This window comes from Pristiophorus japonicus, chromosome 19 (genome assembly GCF_044704955.1).
Source record: "Pristiophorus japonicus isolate sPriJap1 chromosome 19, sPriJap1.hap1, whole genome shotgun sequence".
NCBI classification, from domain to species: Eukaryota; Metazoa; Chordata; class Chondrichthyes; family Pristiophoridae; genus Pristiophorus; species Pristiophorus japonicus.
The window spans coordinates 29,455,137-29,461,974 of NC_091995.1; positions in this window are offsets into that span (position 1 = coordinate 29,455,137).

The following is a 6,838-nucleotide window of genomic DNA, read 5'->3' on the forward strand; positions in this document are numbered from 1 at the left end:
ACTACTGAGGTCAGGCTGACCGGTCTATAATTCGCTGTTTTCTCTCTCCCTCCTTTTTTAAAATGTGGGGTGTACATTGGCTACCCTCCATTCCATAGGAACTGATCCAGAATCAATGGAATGTTGGAAAATGACTGTCAATGCATCCGCTATTTCCAAGGCCACCTCCTTAAGTACTCTGGGATGCAGTCCATCAGGCCCTGGGAATTTATCGGCCTTCAATCCCATCAATTTCCCCAACACAATTTCCCGACTAATAAAGATTTCCCTCAGTTCCCCCTCCTTACTAGATCCTCTGACCCCTTTTATATCCGGAAGGTTTTTTGTATCCTCCTTAGTGAATACCGAACCAAAGTACTTGTTCAATTGGTCTGCCATTTCTTTGTTCCCCATTATGACTTCGCCTGATTCTGACTGCAGGGGACCTACGTTTGTCTTTACTAACCTTTTTCTCTTTACATACCTATAGAAACCTTTGCAATCCGCCTTAATGTTCCTTGCAAGCTTCTTATCGTACTCCATTTTTCCTGCCCTAATCAAACCCTTTGTCCTCCTCTGCTGAGTTCTAAATTTCTCCCATTCCCTAGGTTCGCTGCTATTTCTGGCCAATTTGTATGCCACTTCCTTGTCTTTAATACTATCCCTGATTTCCCTTGATAGCCACGGTTGAGCCACCTTCCCTTTATTATTTTTACGCCAGACAGGAATGTACAATTGTTGTAATTCATCCATGCAGTCTCTAAATGCCTGCCATTGCCCATCCACAGTCAATCCCCTACGTATCATTCGCCAATCTATCCTAGCCAATTCACGCCTCATACCTTCAAAGTTACCCTTCTTTAAGTTCTGGACCATGGTCTCTGAATTTACTGTTTCATTCTCCATCCTAATGCAGAATTCCACCATATTATGGTCACTCTTCCCCAAGGGGCCTCGCACAAAGAGATTGCTAATTAATCCTCTCTCATTACACAACACCCAGTCTAAGATGGCCTCCCCCCCGAGTTGGTTCCTCAACATATTGGTCTAGAAAACCATCCCTTGTGCACTCTAGGAAATCCTCCTCCACCGTATTGCTTCCAGTTTGGCTAGCCCAATCTATCTGCATATTAAAGTCACCCATTATAACTGCTACACCTTTATTTCGTGCACCCCAATTTCCTGTTTGATGCCCTCCCCAACATCCCTATTACTGTTTGGAGGTCTGTACACAACACCTACTAACGTTTTTTGCCCTTTGGTGTTCTGCAGCTCTACCCATATAGATTCCACATCATCCAAGCTAATGTCTTTCCTAACTATTGCAAATGGTTTGTTGGCCTTTATAGCTAGGGGATTTGAGTATAGGAGAGGGACGTCTTACTGCATGTGTACAGGGCCTTGGTGAGGCCTCACCTGGAATACTGTGTTCAGTTTTGTTCTCCTAATCCGAGGAAGGACGTTCTTGTTATTGAGGGAGTGCAGCGAAGGTTCATCAAACTGATTCCTGGGATGGCAGGACTGGCATATGAGGAGAGACTGGATCGACTGCGCCTTCATTCTCAGAAGTTTAGAAGGATGAGAGGGGGTTTCATAGAAATATATAAAATTCTGAAGGGACTGGACAGGTTAGATGCAAGCAGAATGTTCCCGATGTTGGGGAACTCCAGAACCAGGGGACACAGTCGAAGGATAAGTGGTAAACCATTTCGGACTGAGATGAGGAGAAACTTCTTTACTCAGAGAGTTGCTAACCAGTGCAATTCCGTACGGCAGAGAGTTGTGAATGCCAGTTCATTGGATATATTCAAAAGGGAATTTGTTATGTCCCTTACGGCCAAGAGATAAAGGGGTACGGAGAGAAAACAAGAAAGGGGTACTGAGGTGAATGATCAGCCATCATCGTATTGAATGGCGGTGCAGGATCGGAGGGACGATAGGCATACTCCTGCACCTATTTTCTCTGGTTCTATGTTTATATAAGCAGAGGCAGATGAGCGGCTGCTGCAAACAATTACATAGTGAGTGAGAGTTATATTCCCTTGAGAATGGGCAGATGTCACCATGAACCCCGCAGAATACATCCTTCAGCCTCTGCACTCGCCATGATTTGCATGACGTCCTCCTTAATTAGGGAGAGGATCTCAATGCCTTTGCGTTCACATTTTATCTACTATTGATCGTGACCATACCCGGTATGAAAGGAAGTGTGATTGGGAGACTGGTGAGGTGCTTTCAGGATCTATTTCTCACGATGGAGTAGTGGTGCAGGTGTATCAACAATGGCAGAGGGATAACGAGCTGAAGGCAGTAATAGAGGGGAGACTAGACCGTGCAGAGTTTGGCATTAGGATCAGACGGAGATGCGTTCAAGTGTGTAGCAATGAATGGAGGAGAATTGTAGTAATCGGGGAGGGAAGGATTGTGGGTGATGGGGCTTCAGACAATATTAGTTTCTGCGGACAGGAGTTATGAGTATTACCTTATCAAGGCTGACCAGGTCATTTAACTTTTTCCTACTTTATGACCATCTCCTGGGGAAGATGCTCTTGGCCTTGATGCACTCTTCGACCTGGGTCCACATGTGCTTGTAGAGAAACATTTCTGCGGCTAGGGAGGAAGAGGAAATATATTTTCCAGCTGCCCTCCGCCTCCAAATCATCCACTGCTGGCCAATGAAAAACGTGACTAACCCTCCAACAATAGACTGAAATAGAGAGCACCTTCAGAAACTAGCACCATATTTTTGGAACTGCAATCAGAGATGAGGCAAAATTTCAACTCCTGTCTTGTGCCTTCAGTGTGAGATTGCGCGTTTTGTAGAGATTAGTGGAAACTGCATTAACTGCATTACTGCATTACAAAGGTGTATAATTTGTCTTGGGTCATAGAAAGATGCCGCTGTTATCGAATCAGCAGCCCGTTTTCTAATCTCACCCGATTATTTTCCATTGAAATAATTGAAAACAATTCGAGTGAATTCTAAAACGGGCTCCCAATCACATTCGCACATTTTGTCATACTGCCCTAGCAGAATTCCTAGACCATAGTTCTATCAGCTTTATTTTGCTGGTGAGTACGATATACAGAAGAAATTGTCTACTGACAAAAAATAATGCTTGCTTGATTCCATATGCCAGCAAGGTGATTACAGTCCACAATAATGCAACACTGAAGGGAATCGCATAGAGAAGGAGATCAACATTCTTTGCCTTATTGTTGTTTCCATGTATGAGCTTGATTTATTTGCAATCAAATGCATCGGCTGATAAGGTACAACAAATATGCCATTTTGCATTAGGGCGAGGGTGGCCATGTGAATACGTAAAGAAATAAAGATTTGCATTTATTTAACGTCTTGCACGACCTGAGGACTTCTCAATGCGCTTTATAGCCAAGGAAGCAATTTGCGAGTGTTGTCACTGTTGTAATTTGTGCACAGTCACAATTTGTGCAGAGCAATCTCCCACGAATAGCAATATGCTGACGACCAGATTATGATGTTGATTGAGGGCGAAATATTGGGCAGGACACCAAGAATAACTCATGCACTTCTTCGAAATAGTGACTTGGCTTATTTTATGTCCACCCGAGAGAGCAGACGGCGCCTCGGTATAACGTCTCATCCGAAAGACGTCACCTCTGACAATGTAGCGCTACCTCAGCATTGCTCGGGATTGCCAGCCCAGAAATTTATGCTCAATTCCCTGGAGTGAAACTTGAACCACGACCTTTTGAATCAAAGGCAAGTGTGCTACCCACTGAACCACAGCTGACACACCTAACAATCCACTTCCCGTACAACTTTGCAGTTGATAACTGGGATATGTTCCAGATGTGCCATGGGTGACAGATTTGGCCATTTCACAAAAACACACTAAAATAGATGTAACGAAAGGACAGATGCCACCTGAAAGACAATGGTTAACAATCGGGAGTTTCAATAATGACATGACTTGATTTATGCATTTTGTGCCGACGCTCAGCTCGTCAATGAATGCCGCTCTGAGGTGCTTATTTTGCGACAGAACATGAATGAAATTTCGGACTTTCCTTGAATCATTAGGTAACTTACATTATTTCGTTATCATATCTGTAGGTATCTTCATAATCCTCAGAACCATTCCTGAGCAGACATTCATTCTGCTCGTTTTAAAGGTGTTCACCGACAAGGCATCAACTTTCAGTTCAAACTACCAGCTGGGTTCGGGGAGCAAGCTTTTGGTTCTTCAAATATAAATAAAATAAGACAAATAAGCTGGAGTAGGCAATACGGCCCCTCGAGCCTGCTTTACCATTCAATAAGATCATGGCTGATCTTCTACCCCAACTCCACTTTCCTGCCCTATCCTCACATCCCTTGATTTCCTTTGTATACAAAAATCTATCTATCTCAGCCGTGAATATAATCAACAACTGAACATCCACACCTCTCTGGGGTAGAGAATTGTAAAGATTTGCAACCCTATGAGTAAACACCTTTTTCCTCAACTCTCTCTAAAGATGCTCACCCCTTATTCTGAAACTATGCCCTCTAGTTCCAGACCTTCCAGCCAGGTGACACATCCTCTCAGAATCGACCATGTCAAGACCTTTAATAATTGTATATGTTTCATTGAGATTAGCTCTCAATCTACTAAACTATACAGAATATAGGTCTAGTCTACTCTTTCTCTCGTCATAGAATATGCCCCTCATCCCAGGAACCTTTGCTGAACTCACTCTAAAGCAAATATATCCTTCCTTAGGTAAGGAGACCAAATACACACAGTCCCACCCAGGTACTATATAATTGTAGACAGATTCCTTACACTTGTATACCAAGCTCTTTTTAATAAATGATAATGCATCATTTGCTTTCCTACTAGCGTGTAGCACCTTCATGTTAACTTTATGTGATTCCTGTAAAAGGACACCCCAGTTCCGGTGAATACCGATATTTTGCAGTCGTTCACTGTATAACAATATTCTGCTTTTCCTTTCTTCCCAACAAAGTGGCTAACTTTATATTTCTCCTCATTATATTCCATCTGACAAGATCTTTTCCACTGACTTAACCTCTCTATATCCCTTTACAGCCTCTTTCCGTCCTCTTCACAGATTGCTTTCCCACATAGCTTTTTATCATCAACAAAGTTGGATACATTACACTTTAGTCCCTAATCTAAGTCATTGATATAGATTGTAACCAACCACCCCGAAAATGACCCGCTTATTTCTACACTCTGTTTTCTTTCTTTTAACCAATCTTAAATTCATACTAATATATTATCCCCTATCGCATGAGCGCCAGTTTGATATAGTTTGTGTGGCATCTTATCGAGTGCATTTTGAAAATATTGCCTGAGGCTTGTTAATTTAACACTTTCCCTCTTGTTCTGGGCTCACAGTCCAGGTTCAATGATCTGTTACTCTGTAAAGTATCAATTCCTGATATAATTTAAAAAATTGCAGATAAAAACCCTTCTCAATCCTCCCTTTTTTAATGTAAGTGTGCAGTTCTGACAGATTAGCCTCCTGAAACAAAGCCCTACCTCACGCAATGTGGGTATAGTTTAAATGTTTCTGGCTCAAAACTGAACGTAGCTGTAATTCTGAGTGATCGGGTACAATGATATCCCATGAGAAAACTAAGCCGGTAAGCAAGGAATATAGGTAAGCACCACAAGTGAGCAATAAACTGTATTTCATAGCGTTTTATCTGTCCATATCTTATGAAAAATCCTTGTTCATAAATCTAAAGGAATTTTTCATTGGGATACTGGGGGATCTCCAAAGAAATGGCATGAACAACTTAAAACTGATTAACGCGGATCTCCGGGAATCCAGCTATCTTCCACAGAATTTTCCATGGAAAACCGGAAGAACACCATTAAATTTCAGCACCCACACTCCCTGTTGTTAAGTTTCTGTCACAATCATGTGTCAAATTGTATTGTGGAGCAGAAACTGCTGCCTTGAACCCCTCGTCCTGTAATTGCACAATCTCGTCGCAATATGTTGTTACATTATATTGCGGAATATGTCGGGTAATGAGATTACAGATTGTGATAATGTACAATACTGCTGCTGCTGCTGATTGTAGCCCACAGAGCCTCGTGGCTTCCCAGTTTTGGGCTGCGAGACCGTAACTAGCATGTGCCACACTACATGTTGGAGTATATCCTCATTGGCGAGATTGGATATTGCCTTCACATCATCGGTGTAGTGGCTATTTCTGCTCATGTTATAGTGGACAGCCGTGACCGTGACAGATGGGTTGAGGAGAATGGTGTCAATTGAGTTATTGCCTCGAGTTGGTTCCCATACTGACTGATGCGAGCCCAATATGACTGTTGTATCCTTCGGGTCTCTGCCAACATTCGTGGGCCTATCAAGCCCCTCCTTGAGGTGGGCGTTGAAGTTCACTTCCATCCCATTGCTTCCCTCAGAGCTTCCTCCAAGTGATATTCAATATTGGGAAATGTAGTTTCATCTGTTGGGTATGCGTGGCGATCATCATTGATTTACTAGACGTTAAATCACGCAACACACAATATTCAATGTTCAGTTTCCTTAGGTCCACACAGTACTTTTTTAAAAAAGATTGATGGCACCAGCAATTGGTAATGATATTTTTTGCTTTTGCTGTTAATAAAAAGTCCTTCTTCTAATATTGCTTGTAGAAGGGTTGTAGTAGCAAAGAAATGATTACATAGAATTACATATAATTTTCAGAACAGAGACTGGGCAATCAGCCCACCTGCTGTGCCGGTGTTTATGATCCACACGAGCCTCCTCCCAGCCCTCTTCATCTAACACTATCAGCATAACTATCTATTCCTTTCTGCCTCATGTGCGAATCTAGATTTCCCTTAAA